This window comes from Tupaia chinensis, unplaced genomic scaffold, assembly GCF_000334495.1.
Source record: "Tupaia chinensis unplaced genomic scaffold, TupChi_1.0 Scaffold000105_1, whole genome shotgun sequence".
Lineage (NCBI taxonomy): Eukaryota > Metazoa > Chordata > Mammalia > Scandentia > Tupaiidae > Tupaia > Tupaia belangeri.
The window spans coordinates 1,721,694-1,739,338 of record NW_006159569.1 but is presented as its reverse complement, the minus strand read 5'-3'; positions in this window follow the sequence as shown (position 1 = coordinate 1,739,338).

Genomic DNA, 17,645 nt, shown 5'->3' with positions numbered 1-17,645 from the left:
GGGTTAACCATCTTTTTTTCCAGACAGCTGCTTGATTTCCTTGTGTATTCTGGTTATCAGCCCCTTATCTGACTCATAGTTTACAAAAATATTTTCCCATTCTGAGGGCTGTCAATTCACACTAATTACTGTGTCTTTTGCCATGCAAAAACTTTTTAGTCGGGTGTAATCTCACTTGTCTATTTTGGGGATTATTGACTGTGCTTTGGGGGTCTTATTTAGGAAGTCTTTGCATACCCCAATTTTTCCTAGCGTTTCTCCAGTGTTTTCCAGGAGCAGGTTTTTTTTTTTTTTTTTGAGAGATTTTCACTGTAGGGCGCGTGCACTCGTCAGACAGACAGAGAGAGACATAGAGACAGAAAGCGAGAAATCACCGTTCAGGGGGGATGGTCACGCCGCAATCCCTTCTCCTCCATTCTCCTCTTGGGATCTTGGGCACGCACGCACACGCGCCTGGCATGAGTTTTAAGCCACCGGGTCCGGGACATGAACCATGGTCGACTACGTGGGAGTCCAGCGACATAGCCATTACGCTAACTGCTGGTTCCCCAGGAGCAGTTTTATAGGTTGCAGTCTTAGGTTTAGATTTTTGATCCACCTTGAGTTGATTATTGTCAATAGTGAGAGGTAGGGGTTCAGATTCACCTTTCTGCAGGTGGATATCCAGTTTTTCCAGCACCATTTGCTGAGGAGATTTTTCTTTTTCTCACTGGATTGACTGGTACCCCTTGTCAAAAATCAGTTGAGTCTATGTTTGGGAATTTATTTCTGGGGACTCTATTTTGTTCCATTGGTCCACCTGTCTGTTTCTGTACCAGTACCATGCTGTTCTGATTACCACAGCTTTGTAGTATATTTTTGGGTCACGGAGTGAGATGTCACCCACTCCACTGTTCTTGTGAAGGATTGCTTTGGCAATATGAGGTCTTTTATGATTCCAGACAAATTTTATGATTGTCTTTTCTAGATCTGTGAAGAATGTCTCTGGTATTTTGATTGGGATTGTGTCAAATATGTAGATTAATTTGGGTAAATTTGCCATTTTGATTATATTGATTCTTCTAATCCAGAAACATGGGATGTCCTTCCACTTTTTTGTGTCATTTTCAATTTCTTTTTTTAGCTTCTCCTAGTTTTCCTGGTGGAGGTCTTTAACTTCTTTGGTTAGATTTATTCCTAAGTATCTTATACTTTTGTGGCTATGATAAATATAATTCCTTTTTTTTCAGTTCTACCTAAGTTTGTCTGTTGTTCATATATAAAAATGCTATAGATTTCTGTATGCTGATTTTGCATCCTGCAACATTACTGTATTCATGTATTACTTCCAGGAATTTTTTTATGGAAACCATTGGGTCTTCTATGTATATAATCATGTCATCTGCAAATACAGAGAGTTTCACCTTTTATTTTCCTATTTGAATGCCTTTAAAATAAAATAATTCTTGTTTCTGATTGCGTCGGTGAGGACTTCCAGTACTATATTGAAAAGGAGTGGAGAAAGTGGGCATCTTTGTCTTTTATGAGTTTTTAGAGGAAAAGCTTTCAGGTTTTCTCTATTGAGGATGATGTTTTCTCTGTTTTTTGTTTGTTTGTTTTTAATAGATAGCTTTTATTGTGTTGAGAAATGACCCTTATATGCTGATATTGCTAAGAGTCTTGATCACGAAGGCATGTTGTATATTATCAAATGCTTTTTCTGCATCAATTGATATGATCATATGAGTTTTATCTTTCTTTCTATTAATATAGTGTATTGCATTCATGGTTTTAAGAGAGAAATCATTTCAACCAAGATTATTATACCCTGCAAGATTGTCCTTCATGTGGGAAAAAAAATATTAAAATATTTTCAGACAAACAAAACCCTAAAGGACTTGCCAGCACCAGACAGCTCTTCAAGAAATCCTGAAGAGAGTACTGTTCCAGGAAAACTAAAGAATAACTGCCAGAAAAAAATTAATAAAAGGCAACCAAGACAATGGCCAACTTAAACGTTAGGATAAGTCCAGAAATATAGATAATAACATTGAATGTTAATGGATTAAATTATCCTATCAAGAGACACAGACTGGTTGAATGGATAAAAACACAGAAACCTTCTATCTGTTGACTACAGGAAACTCACCTCATGGATAAAGACATACATAGACTAAAAGTGAAGGGTTGGAAAAAGGTTTTCCATGTAAATGGAAACCAAAAAAAAAGCTGGAGTCACAATTCTAATTTCTGACATAATAGGCTTTAAAACAAAAACTGTTCAATGAGACAAAGAAGGACATTATATTGTGACAAAGGGGTTAATTAATCAAGAAGATGCAACACTATAAATATCTATACACCTCACACAGGAGCACCCAAATATGTGAAGGAATGACTGTTAGATCTAAAAGAAGAGATAGACTGCAACACATTAATTGTTGGAGACCTCAACATTCCACAATCCCCTCTAGACCAATCATCTAGATAAAAAATAGGTAAGAGATAAAGGATTTAAATGATACCATAAATCAAATGGATTTAAGAGACATCTATAGAACTTTCCACCCAAAAACCATGAGATACACTTTTTTCTCACCCCAACATGGAACTTTTTCAAAGATTGACCACATGATAGGGCACAAGGCAAGCCTCTCCAAATTCAAAGGCATAGAAACCATATCCAGCATCTTCTCCAACTGTGATGGAATTAGACTTGATTTAAATTTCAAGAGAAACCCTCAAAAATACACAAATACATGGAAACAAATAACCTACTCCTGAATGACTTCACAACTACTTAAGAAATAAAGACTGAAATAAAAAGATCCATGGAAGCCAATGACAATGAAGACATGAGTTTCCATAATCTTTGGGACACTTATAAAGCATTCCTAAGAGGGAAGTTCATAGCAATTAGTGCACATAAGAAGAAGATGGAAAGAAGGCAAATGGATCATCTAACATCATGCCTCAGAGAATTGGAAAAGCAACAGCAAAAAAAATCCAAAAAACTCCAGGAGAAAGGAAATAATAAAGATACAAGCAGAAATAAATGAAAGGGAAAGTAAAGAAACTATACAAAAAATAAATGAAAGCAAAAGCTGGTTATTTGAAAAGATAAACAAATTTTATATACCTCTAGTGAGACTTATTAAGAAGAGAGAAAAGAACCAGGTAAATCAAATGTGCAATGAAGCAGGCAATGTAACAGCAGACATAGTAGAAATACAAAACATTATTAGAGGATCCTATGAACAACTATATGCCAAGAAACAAGAAAACCTGGATGAGATGGACAAATTCCTGGACACATATAATCTACTAAGATTGAGCCAGGAAGATGTAGGAAGTCTGAATAGGCCCATAACAAGTCAGGAGATTGGATCAGTAATAAATAACCTCCCAACAAAGAGTAGCCCTGGTCCTGATGGCTTCACCTCTGAATTCCATAAAACTTTTAAAGAAGAGTTAATCCCTATACTGCTCAAGTTATTTCTAAAGATCCAAAAGGGTGAATCTCTCCCTAATTCATTCTATGAAACCTCCATCATCCTTGTCTTTAAAATAGATAAGGACAAGACAAGGAAGGAAAACTATAGTCCATATAACTGAATACTTATACATCAGAAATACTCTTGGATTCTACACAAAATAAATGGTTGAAAAACCCAGCACATGAACAGTTGTGTAGAACAAAGATTAAAAAAATAATTTACAAAGGCATATAGGGAAGATCTATGTGACATGTGTTTCAAATATGACTAAAGTATCTTTATTTGAAAGAAAATGTAATCACCGCCCATATTTTAAAAACTTAGTACATTGGAGAGTGTTTTATATGTGCAAGGACATTTCAAAATAGAGAATTCCCAATACAATATCCAATCAAAAAAATAAAAGAATTTCAGTTTATAGTATTTGGCTATTTCTCTTCAAAGTTATGAACTCACTTCTTTTGACTTTGCTGTCAACCTCTAGGTGAAATGTTTCCAAAGTTTGCATAGCGATTTTCCCATTAAAATGCAAATCAGTTTCCTTAGTGACAAATATTAAATTAAAACCCTAATATCAAGGGGAGACATGCCTTAATGGCTGCAAATTTAAATCCAATCCTATGTTAAGATCTGACTTATGAGGTTCTATCATGAGTAGAACAAGTCTTGCAGGAGTGGGACTCACACATTTCATGCTTGAGAAAGTGATATTAACTTCAAAGAAGTATATCTACCAAGGAACAGATTTTTAACTTTTGACAATGACAGATTGTTACTAAAAAGACATTTAAACTCATTGTTTGATTTTACTTTTGAATTATAAATATTTGTTTCTAACTTTGACCATATCAGAAAATTTGGCACTGAAATATAACATTTTTTTATAATGAAAAGAAACCTGAGATGAGATCTTGCATAAAGACAGAGTTAATAATAACAATTAGATTGTAAAATCTTGTCCCTGTAGGCTGTTGGTATATTTTATAGTATTCTTTAAAAGTTCAGTGGATATAATATGGTATTCTAGGTTGAACCCTGGAATGGAAAGAAATACTGGTAGATTATTGGTGACATCTAAAAAAGGACTAGGGTTTAGGAAATAGTAATGGACCAGTGTTGTATCAGCTAGGACTCTCATGATTGAAAGTATTTGAGATTCAGCTTAGTAAATGAGGAAAATGGAACAAATATGAGTTTATATCAATGGGAAAACCAGATATTGTCTGGTATGATCTCTGGTTCTCTCTTCTCTCCCTCTTTCTCTTCTTCATACATCTATGTTGCTCTAATATTTTACATTATGAAAAAGATTCTCAGCATTTTACTAAGATGACTGTTGTCAACCTCAATACTCTGTTTAAAAGTTAAAAAAAACCACCTCCCTTTCCTAATAACTAAGTATTAAAACTGTTAAAGTACTAAAAGCTATGTTGATTACTTACATAGCTTTGAAATGACTACTAAGACTGTTATTTTTGCTGACCAAACTCATGTAATCAGACTAGAACCAAGGAAAGTGCAGAAAAAGATGTTGTCTTGAGAAAACCAAATCTATGCAACCCCATCACCAATTTATCTGACTTCAGACATAGGTCTTTATAGCAAGATTCTGTAGTATTTTATATAATAAGCAATCAAATTTTCCCAGATTATTTCAAATCTGCTTTCTTCTCAAGACTATTGATGATTTGAGTTATAAAATAATGCAATACTCGTCTTTCTAGCTCCACGTTTCATAACGGCAACCTGTTAGGTGAGTGGAAACAAAGACAAATTAATTTGAGTCAAGCAAAGACATTTGAAGTCAGGCATAGACTATGGTGATGTTCATTTCTATATGCAACATATGAGATTTGTTTTTATCTTAGTTTCTGAGGCTCCCTTTCCTGTCTTTTGAAAAATAATTTCATAGATATCTTGTAACAAATATAGGGTCTAAAACAATTGGGCTCTATGGTGATTTCCTAGAGATTGCACTAGAGAAAAATTACTTTTATACCCATTTTTATCTCCTTCCTAACACATGCAGATACACACACACAAACACACATATAAAATCACACAGTCTTCGTCTATTGCACACACAAATATTTTCCCTGGTTCTGATCTGGTCCCAGGAAACCGCTGGTTGATAGATTGACTCAGCTGTTTGGATAAAGGCCACCTTGGTCTACAGTCTAGCTCTGTTTATCTTTTTTGTTTGCTATTTGTTTTGTCTTTTTTGAGACCAACTAACGTTTATCTTTAATTTCATTTTTTTTCCTCCTACACTATTATTTTGCTCTTTTTGCAAAGTCTACCAAGGTCATGCCTCATAGTTCTTGTTTGTTTGCTTTATGTCAAGCTTTGCCAAAAACTGCTAGGTGAAAGCTGTGTAACTTCTCATTAGTGTAATCAGTGTGTAAAATACCGACAATATTTTGATTTCTATTCAATAGGATTGATTATTGAATTGGAAAGTCTTCTCTGAAATTTTAAATTCTGGTCCCATCTCCTGAGAAAAATAATCAGAGGCAATACCTTGGGCATAGGATATAGTACTTTTTGTCATGTGACTCTGTTATCGTAGATTTCATTTAATGAACCATGTTTTATAAAAGCCAGGCAGAATTAATAGTTTAGGCATATAACTGATAGTCTGTGAGGTGACTCATACACAAAATATACATAATAGTAATTCTCTACGCAGAACATGATAAGGTCAACAAAAATTATTTTTCCTAAACAATTTTGTGTGTTGAAGTCATAGAGAAGAAAGTACAGTAAAAGATAAATGATAACATGATGGTAAAAAGCATATGTGATTATAAACTGATTCACAACAATAATGAAAGCTAAGATTTATTGAGTGAAAACTATGTTGCATTCAATGAACTGATAGTTTAATTAATTAATTAATTTAGACTATAATGTGCATGTGTATGATATGAGAACGAGAGAGATAGAGAGAGCAGGAATCACTTACAATGAAGTATTGTCTCATAGTGATTCCCCAGCTACATCCTTCCAGATCCCAATAATTCTGGATACCCATGCACACCCAGCATGTTTTCAGGCCAACTGTGGGATCTGAACCTATGACTGGACATGTGAAATTCATTTTTCAGCATCATAGAGCTGTCTCAATTATTTTAAAAGTTTCTTTTCATTTAAAACTAAAAACAAGCTTATGAGCTATTTTTATCCCCATTGGCTAGATGAGAAAATTGAGGATCAGAAACTAGGTAACTCCATTTTACAGATCTAGACCCCAGTAAAGGCAAGGTTCAAACCTGGTGGTTTGACTTAAGGTTCACATCCTTAATGTTCCCCGTGATGGAGTAATATGCACCTGCTTCTGAGGTCTCTGGAGGACCTATCTAATCTTTGGATAGCAGCAAAAAGAATAAGATGGTTGATCCCCGTGAGCCCACACTGTGCTTTCTTCTTCTACTATTCCCTTATTTCTAAAATGGCCTGACAATCAAGTGGACCACATCCGAGAAAACATATTTTTGAGAGTTTAACATGTACAGAGCTGATTCCCACACCACTGTTTTCTTTTTAAATCCCACAGGTCATTTATGTCAATGGAATTCTGAAAGGCAGGGATGGAAAGGTAGGTTTTACTTTCATTTTGTTTTAAATCCAAGCTCTTTGTTTTTCTTCTTAAACAGCTGCACTATAGGACCAGCAGTTAGTGTAATGGCTATGTCGCTAGGCTCCCATGTAGTTGACCGCGGTTCAAGTCCTGGACCCGGTGGCTTAAACTCATGCTTGGTGTGTGTGTGTGTGCATGCCCAAGATCCCAAGAAGAAAATGGAGGAGAAGGGATTGTGGCGTGGCCATCCTGCCTGAGGGGTAATTTCTTGCTTTCTGGAGTGCACACGCACCCTATAGCAAAAACCTCTAAAAAGAAAAAAAAAAAAAAAAAAACAGCTGCAGTAAAACAGCCTTTTATCCTCCTTGCTAGTTACTCCCTCCACTGTGTCTATGTTTGGGAGGAAAAGAAGTGAATGAAAGGAACAATAGTCAATGATAATAATCATGACGTATGTTCATATAGAGAGTAGCTACCTCATGCAAGAAACTAGTGATAGCTACCATTCATCAATGTACGAATCAAGGAATAAAGTAATGTATTTCATTTTGGTGTCACTATATCCAGAATCCAAAGGAAGAATGAAGAAAATTGATAGTTAGAAACAAAGAAATATGAGAGTGGTATGGAGACAGCATACACACGTTATAGGAGTGGTCAATGGGATTTATCTGACGAGCAAAATAAACAGGTGTCAGTTGTTGAGGTCAGCTATGAAAATTTCATTCTAACAAACTGGACAACCAGAAGAGGATGAACTTTAAACACTGCACTGAGTACTTTATAGACAGAGATGATGATAGAGCAGTACATGCACAGATCTGAAAATCCAGTTGATATATATAAGGAGAACACTTATTGTCATTGGGGACATCAAACTGTTTCATTTAAACACTTGTGAGAGCTGAGATGTAAAAAGTAAAATATCAGTGGTTGTTTGCAACAATGATTTTTAAACCAGGATCATTAGCCAAATGGATTTCTGAAAGAATTGGGAATAAGTGCTATTCCAATTGGACATAGGTTTTGAAGGGTGTTTAGACTGAAGAATGTAAAAAAAAGAGAGATTGGTAATTGAAGAGTTCAAGCTCAAAAATATTGACTTCAGACTTTTAAATAAATGAATTCTACTGGGAAGACGTACAGAAAAGATCATTGACTGGGATCCAAATTCTTAGCACATTTTTTCTCTTACAGAAGTTGAGCTAAATTCTGAGCTCGTATTGAATTTACAGGAGCTTCAAGGGAGTTCAAATTAGCACGACAGGGGGGTAAAGCAAGATCAGATTGTGGCCTTTAGTGCTCTCCGTGTTCAGTGTTTCAGAAGTCAGTGGGATTGCTCAGCGTGGGGAAACTCAATAGGAGCAATGAATGAGAGTGCATCTGTGTCCTCTGTGCCTTGTGTGGCAGACCAAGCCCCCATGTAATGAATGACCTAATTTATCATTTAGAGTTCATTATTAGAAACCATTGTGTAAGCAGATTATGAACAATGTAAAGTCTGTAACTTTTTGATAACTTCAAAACATGCTCATTTTTAAACCCAGTTTTGGAGTAGTCAGATAAAACTTGATATAAAACCAAATTGCTGGTCAACTATGGTGACACAGCAGTAACACAACACCCCATGGTGCTGAGGACACAGAAGAAAGTCCTGGATTTGTTGCCTGAGGGTTCTCTAAGAATGCCGGGTGCATGTGCACATACCATGATCTTGGGTAGTGGAACCAGGGGTGAGGGGGTTACATGAAGGGGATGCTGAAGTCATCCTCAACAGGGGATGACTTTCTCTGTGTCTCTCACTTCTCTATCTATCTCTTTCTGCCTCTCTCTCTCTCATGGAAGAAGGAAATGATTAAATTAAAAAAAATTTGTTTCCTCCAGTTTTAGAAGATGATCAAATATACTAATTCTGACCTCAGTTTTTTCCTTTATAAAATATGAATAACAGATCAGGTTGAGCATCCATAATCTGAAAATATGAAATCTGAAATGCTCCAAAATCTTTTTCTGTTTTTGCCCACAACATAATACCTCAAGTGGAAAATTTCATACCTGCCCTCATGTGACCAGACAGTTAAAGCACTAATATAACAATATTGTATAAAATTACCCTCAGACTATGTATATCAGGGGTTTGTAAAACATCAATAAGTTTTACATTTAGATTTGGTTTTATTTCCCAAGCTATCTCTTTATATATATATATATGCAGATATCACAAAATCTGAAGGAAAAAAAAAAAAGAAATTTGAAGCACTTCTGTCCCCAAGCATTTTGGGTAAGAGATACCCAGCCTATATCTATATAGTAACATATAACTAAGTAACAGATATGGTAATGTACTTAGAGTACCCATGTTGGTATCTGACGTGAAAACACAACTCAACAAATTCTTTTTTGTTTGTTTGTTTGTTTGGAGAGGTTTTTGCTATAGGGTGCTTGCACTTGCCAGAAAGACACAGAGAGACAGAGACAGAAAGCAAGAAATCACCCCCCTCCCAACTCCCAGGGAATCCCTTCTCCTCCGTTCTCCTCTCAGGATCTTGGGCACGCACGCACACATGCCTGGCATTGAATTTAAGCCACCAGGTCCAGGACTCAAACCATTGTTAGTTATATGGGAGTCCAGTGACATAACCATTATGCCAACTGCTGGTCCCCAACACAGCTCAACAAATTCTAGATGTTTTTCTGCTTTGATTTTGTTGGGCATTTCTAATATTGGAACTAAAAATTGATAATTTTTACCATCAAGAGGATAGAGTAACTGTAACCTTTACTTATTCGTTTATTTTGTCATTCAATGATTTGGAGTCAAATAGCAACAGCATTGTTAAAACTTTCAAAGATTAAAATGAAGATATTGTCAGTTTGTTGTCACTGAAATTTGTCAGCATGTCTAGGAGAGATTGGATGTTTTAGAAATGATCCAAGGTCTGATGAAAGATTGCATTTGTAAACAGCCAAATTTCATTTCTGATCCTAATATTTTGACAATCTATAGTTTAATGACTGTGAATTAATTCACATGATGAGTGTCAATGCTTTTGTTGAGGTAGAAGTGATAGAGTCTTAGGCTAGGTTTTCTAGAAATTGAGGCTGGAGAAATATCCCAGTGCTGACACTGCATGAGTGAGATTTAGAATCAGGATGGGAAAAGTCGTAAAGCTCTGTAGTGCCCTGTCTTTGTATCCTAGCAACTTTCCCACAGAGAGCTTAACGGTGACACAGTGGTTCAATTCGTGGATGTGATCACGTGCTTGCACACCTTTAATCTAAAAGGACTACAAGAGCCAGGTGGTGGAAGAGTAGTATCACAACTGGACTTAAGTAAGGAAAGTCCTTGGTTCATACCTCAGGACCTCCCTGAACATGCACATAACTTGTGTGTGTTGTGATCCTGACTGGCTGAGATTGGGATGGATCATGGTATGAAGAAACTATTAGGAATGTTTCTCTCTCTCTCAGAAGAAATAAACAGTAAAAGTTTAAAATGTAAAAATAAAAAGGCTTCAAGAAATAAAAGAGACTGCAATTTAGAATGATTCATTAAAGAGAGAAAAGAGCAGAATTTACCTAAGTGGCCCTAGTCCTAATCCCTATTGTCCAGTGCTTATCAACAGGGAACTGATTCCATTGCACTTAGAAGTTATGCCATTTCCTATTTATGGCTGAAGGGAGGGAGAAATTGAAAAGAAGGGATTATGGAGTGATTATTCTCTATGGTGCATGTATTCTCACCTTCCCTCTCTGTCTGTCTCTTTCTCTGGCCAGCCCAATGCTCTCTGGCCAAATTAAAGAGCAAAAACAAATAAACAAACAAACAAAAAACAATATAAGCATTCACATTAAACAAACCAACAAAACAATAGTCACACATAAACACCACACAGGTTGCCCTATATTTGGAGTAACCTGGCTACATTGTTAGTGAAAAACCATTTTAAGATTGCTTGAAAAATCTGTTTCAAATTTTGACTTGCTACATGTAACAGACAAGTTGCAACAAAAACAAACATGATTCCAGCTAACTTCAAACTGCTATTTCTCAGGCACCTACAAACTGAAGACCATACAGATCTTCAGGACATTTTTCTATCAAGTCTGTTTCAAGTGTTTACTTCCATTCTTATCCTTGAGATTCATGTTTTTTATTCCATATAGTAGATTAAACTTCACCCTTGGATTTTTATGTTGATCCTTGATTCTTTCTTTGGTTACACTATGTGAACTGTAGCCCTCAGATTATAAATGAGGGCATCATTTTTGTCTTGTGCCTCAGCCTATTCATTCTCTCAATCAGGACTGTTCATTTGAATGATATAACAACATTCCATGGCATATCCATATCCCATGTTGTTGTATCCATGTGTGTAACGATGGGTCGAGGGTAAGAGATATCATCATATAATCTTATTTGAAAGGAACCAAATGGGTCAACAATCTACACTTCGTTTCACTTCAATAAGCCCATCAAGTGAACCTAGATATGCCCGTAAGGGAAAAGGAGGTACATTTTAAATAATTAGAACAAATGCTTTGTGGGGCCCCGCAGGTGGCATAGTAGTTAAGGCATTGTACTTCCACATAACTGACTGCGGCTTGAGTCCTAGACCCAGCGGCTTGAAACTCATGCCAGATGCGTGTGTGTGCATGTCCAAAATCCCAAGAGGAGAATGAAGAAGTGATTGTGGGGTAGGTATCCCCACCCCCCAAGATGTGATTTCTCACTGTCTGTCTCTGTCTCTCTGACAAGCACAGGTGCCCTATAGCAAAAGACCCAGGTAAGCCAACAGGTATTGAAGATAAACAAACTTGAGGAATGGATACTACCAGATTTAAAACTTACTATAAAGCTACAGTAATCAAGGTGTAGGAAAAAAAAGAATAGACAAATAAGTCAATAGAATATAATAGGATCCACAAATAGACTCACCTAAGCAGAATCACCTGGGTTTGCTCTGCAGCACAGTGGTTAAATACTGTGCAGAGGAAGCCAAATCCCACATGGACAGTGCAGTTTGAATCCCAGCCCTAGCAGTTTAAAAATAAGTTGGGCATGGGCACACTTGCCCAGGATCCTAATGGAGAAATAGAGGAAAAAAAGGATTGCAACATGACCAGGCTCCATTTGGGGGAGATGCTTTCACTCTGTCTCTGTGGGTACACATGCCCTCGTATACATGTAAATATATATTGAACAATCTTTCACTAAGGAACAAAGGTGACACAATGGGGCAAAGAGAGTCTTTTCAAAAAAGTAATGTCGAAACACTTAGACATTCACATAAAAAAATAAATAAATTAGACACAGATCTTAAACCCTTCACAAACACAAAAACATCCACACACTCCAAGTAGGTCACAAACCTAACTGTAAATTGCAAATCTATAAAACTATTAGAAGATGATATAGGAGAATATCTAGATGACTTTAGGTTTGGGGATGACGTTTAAATACAACAGTAAAAGTAAAACCCATGAAAGGAAGAAATGATAAGCTACACTTCATTAAAATGAAAAGTTTCCATTCAGTGTAAGACCCTGTGAAGAGACTGAAAAGACAAACCACTGACTGGAACCACAAATTTGCAGAAAACATCTGATAAAGGTGTGTTATCAAAACATAAAAAAATTAAATGGTTGTGAATACTGGATACAGTGTGGGTAGAGGGTGGGTGAAAGAATAGAGACTGAAGAAGGACAATAAGGAGAAAAACAGAGAGGCAAGGCACTTATGGGACAAAGAAATGGATTATTATCTATTGTAGATAACTTTATAGTATTGTCAACTGGACTGGTGAGAAATGTACCTATGTTGGAATATTCACTTTGTAAGCTAAGTAACATACATAAAATAAATTGAAATAAAAAGAAATAACAAAAACAAAAACCCAACTAAACAACAAGAAAACAGCACAATTACAAAGTGGATCAAAAACTTGAACAGAGGGGCCCCATGGTGGTGCAGTGTTAACACAACAGAATCCACTTGGGGAAGGTCTTGGATTTGCCTTCCAAGATCTCACCGAAAGTGCTGAGCACAGGCATGCCCACACCTAAACTGGCTGAGACTGGGAGTGGATTCCAGCCTGAGGATCCTATTGGGAATGTCCCTACCCCTGCGTCATGAAAGAAGTTAAATATACACTGAAACATGAAATGCTGCCGAGACTGTACAGCAGTAAGAATTCTCATTCATGGCTGGGGGGGAATGCACAATGATGCAACCACTGTAGAGACAGTGTGGGAGTTTCTTGATAACTGAATATAGTCTAACCAGACAATCCAGAAGTCACATTTCTTGGTCTTTACCCAAAGGAGATGAAAAAAATATATAAACAAAAACATTAAAATGGACTTACATAGCAGCTTTATTCAGAATTACCAAAACTCAGAAGCAACTGAGATGCTTCTGTAGATGAGTGGATAAGTAAACTTGAGTATATCTGGAAGTAGAATATTCTGTACTAAAAAGAAATGAGTTATCAAGCCATGAAAGTACATGTGGGAAATATAAGTGCCTAAGTGAAAGAAGTCAGTTTGAAATGGCTACATAAATTATGATTCTAAGTATCTAAAATTTTGGAAAAAATAAAACTATGAAGGCAAATTAAAAGATTACTGGTGTTCAGGGGTTGGGGGTGGGAGGGATGAGCACAGGATTTTTAGGATAGCAAAAATATTCTATATAATGGTAGCTACAGACATTATACATTTATCCAAACCCATAGAATGTATAGCACCAAAAATGAATCTGAGTGGAAATGAAGGCTTTGGTTGATAATGATATGTCATTATAACTTCATCAGTTATAAAAAATATACATAGGGATGTTAATAATGGGGGGGACTGTACATGTGTTGGGAAAGGGGTAAATAGGAAATCCCTATACCTTTTTCTCAGTTATATAGTGAAATAAAACTACCCTAAAAATTTAACTCTTGGGCCAGCAAATGGTATGGTGGTTAAGGCCCTGAATCCCACAGGGTTCACTCCATGGTTCAAGTCCTAGATCCAGTGGCTTCAAAAACATGCCAGGTACATGTGTATGCCTAAAATCCTGAGAGGAGAAGATACTGCATTGTGGCCAAACCCCTAGGGATGATTTCTCACTTTCTCTCTCTCTCTCCCTGTCTCTCTCTGAAGAGTGCACATACCTTATAGCTAAATAAAAAAAATAAAATAAAATAAAATAAAGACTTTAGGGGATTAGGCGGTGATGTAGTGTTATAATGTGATGCTCTGCAAGGCAATCCCATATAGTAAAGTTTACAGTTCAAGTCTGAAGACCTCCTTAAGCATACCAGACCTATACTTGCCCATGATCCAGTCCTGGGTGAAAGCTGGTGGTGAATTAAGAAATCAAGACCCTCTTGTAAATGTTCTCTCTCTCTCTCTCTTTTGTCTCTCCATTCATGAAAAATTAATAAATAAATGAACTTAAAAACTACTGAAGTCTTTAAAACAAATGTTTAGTGTCTGTATGTTTTTGTAAACAAGACAGAGAAAGAGTCTTGGAGCAAAGAAGAGAGAAAAATAGAGAAGGGGAGAAAAAAACATTAGTCTAAGAATATCTCTTTGTTTTAGTGGAATTCATTGAAAAAGTCTTATAGTGGACCATTCACTTATAGTGAAGCAAGTCAAGAAGGAGTTGATGCAAAACCAGAAGCAGCCATGTAGAAACTTGCTAACAGAGTTAGGTAATCCAGCTCATAAATGTATTTTTTTTCTGGAAATATAAATATTCTATTTTTTCTTTTAATACTGGGTTCAAATTTTAGCTCTATGAAAATGTCCTTAGTTACTTTTTGGTAATTAATTGTTTAGTTCTTCAGGTCTTGATTTATTTCCAACAGCCTTATTCCAAAAGGATCCACTCACAAGAAGAAAAATGAACCATAGATGGATTTGCATTATGTCTTAAATATCTATATCTATATATTTATATATATTTTACCAGTCTTCATTTTATTAACAACAATTCATTTATTGGTTCCATGAAGTCATGACTATTGCTTTGTCTTGGAATGAGTCCCTACTGCAATTAAGTATAAAAAATCTCTTCCATCATAGTAGGAATGTGACCTGCATTAGAGTATGACTCTGAGTAAACAGTTGATAAAAATCCACTAAGAGTTGGGTTTTTGTTTTCTTAAAAACATTCCTTTTACAATTATAATTAGTATTTTGGTTTTTTAAAATATATATTTTTTAATTTCAAGAAAGGCACTTTTAGCTTTAATAAATTAAAATAATAAATGTTACAAGAACTTTGCATAATCCTTAAAGCCAGGAAACAGGTTAGGATTCTGTTCAAATAGTAGATACATGGACCTGTCCACAATGCAAGAGAGGACAAAACTCCTTAAATCTGGAAAACAAAGCATAGAAGAACAGTAATATTTTTGTCAAGTCATGCAATTCTATTTCACCAGCTCAAACTCATGTAGTGTATCTTCTGTTGTGGTCTGATCTTTCCGTTTAAATTCTGTAAGACAACGTGATTTCTAGTCATCTGATGGTTAATGAGGAAAAAAGAAAGAGAAAAAAAGAAAAAAGTGAAAAGACAAAAATTATTTATTCATTAACGTTAAAAAGTGAAAAAATGAAAACCACGCAGCACACTCACATGCTATGTGAAAACACTAGATCTCAGCTTTCATGGTGAACTCAGTCTTCTTCTGGCCTGCCCTTTTTGCCTTTCCTAGATGAGAGGAGGAAAATTATTATGAAGATAAAGGAGAATTTCAGAGCCAAGAAAATACCTTTAAATTTTTTTTAAAAAAAGAAAAATTAAAAAAGTGAAGAAAGAGAAAGAGAGACAGAAAGAGACAGAGAGAAGAAGACAGAGAGGGCTCTACCAGGGTGACTTCTCAGCTGAACATCTTCGTTGCTCTTATCCTTGAAAGCACTAGATCTCAGCTTTCATGAAAGAACTATCTTGAATGTATTACACAGTGCATTCCACTTGAATTGCGCTAATTTATATATTTGTCTTTCTCCCTAGACTGGTAGGATTTTCTTGGTCAGGAGTTATTCATTTTTTCCCCTTACATTTAAGGAAATTACAATCTCAGAAATATATTATGATTATATTTGTTTGATGTGTAACACTTTACAAAGTGTTTACATGTACATTAAGTATTTGGCATCCTCCATTTGATATTTCAGTTGATGTTTCATTATTTTCATTGATATAACTGTGGCTCATAGAAACCTTCCATCGCTATAATGGCAACCTGTGATTCAAACTTTAGTTTCCAGAGTCTAAGTCCAGTGCACATGTGGTTATACCACGTTTATCTCAACCATCATTGTTCAGAACTGTCACATTACATAGGCCCATAAATAAATTCATATAATAGAGCTTTAAATATTCATTTTTGCTGTTCTTTCTGAGAAAAATAAATGTCTAATATTTTTGAAGATGAGGCCATGCCTTCAGATATGAATCCTCAGTAATGACAAAGAAGATACTACCAAGAGGATGAATCTGCCGTAGCTTTCCAGTGTTCACTTTTGCTGGATTTAATTAAACATGGAATATGCAAATCACAACTTTCTGAATGTACACAGATTCCACAAACAAACACAAGTGCATTTTCAAGAGCAACTTTAATTTTCCTTCTTTTCATCCTAATTGACAACATTCATAGAAGGAGCATAGCTTGAGTAGTAAAAAAGTCAGGAAAATTAAATACAGAGGCATTCTGAACTGCATAATATGTCTCCTCTTTCATTAAGAGAATGAAATATTGTCAGTGCCCTTTATAGTTTTAATTAAGTATGTCAGTATAATATTTAATTGAGAGAAATATGCAAATGATTGTTTCTTTATAAGGCTAAAGCTAAATAAACACAGCATTCTGCAAGGACCCCTCTCATTATACATCTATGCAGAAGTCATGTGCAGATTAAGTTATTACAGGTAGATTTTTAAAATTTTCTTTAACTGAGAAAGTTGTTCTTAAGATTTTTATGCTTAGGGATCAGTATCAAAAATTCTACATGTTTGCATTTTTTCTTACAATGTCAGCATGCAATGCTCTTCTTAGGGAAAATTAGTATGACTGATTCCAGTGGCTATCCTATTCCATATCTGTGGTCTGACTTCTCTGTAAGGTGACCAAGAAATACACTAAGCTGCTCTACCTTCTCTTCTAGAGTGCCAGTCCAAATGTGACTGATTTAAACTTGCGAGAGTAAATGCATCATGTCTTTTCAGAAATTTGGAACAAGGAGGGATCAACAGTTGACATGATGGCTATGTTGCTGGACTCAGACGTAGTCAACTGTGGTTTAAGTCCCAGACCCGGTGGCTTAAACTCATGCTGGGCACGTGTGCGTGTGTGCTCAAGATCCCAAGAGGAAAAATGGAGGAGAAGGGATTGTGGTGTGGCCACCCCTGTGGGGAGTGATCTCTGGCTTTCTCTCTCTCTGTCTCTCTCTGTCTTTCTGGCGAGCACATGCACCCTATAGCAAAAACCTCTCAAAATAAATAAATAAATAAAATAGAACAAGGAGACGTATGAGGTCCTGGCAGACTCTGACGACTAGATAAAACCTCAGGACCAGCAGTTAGC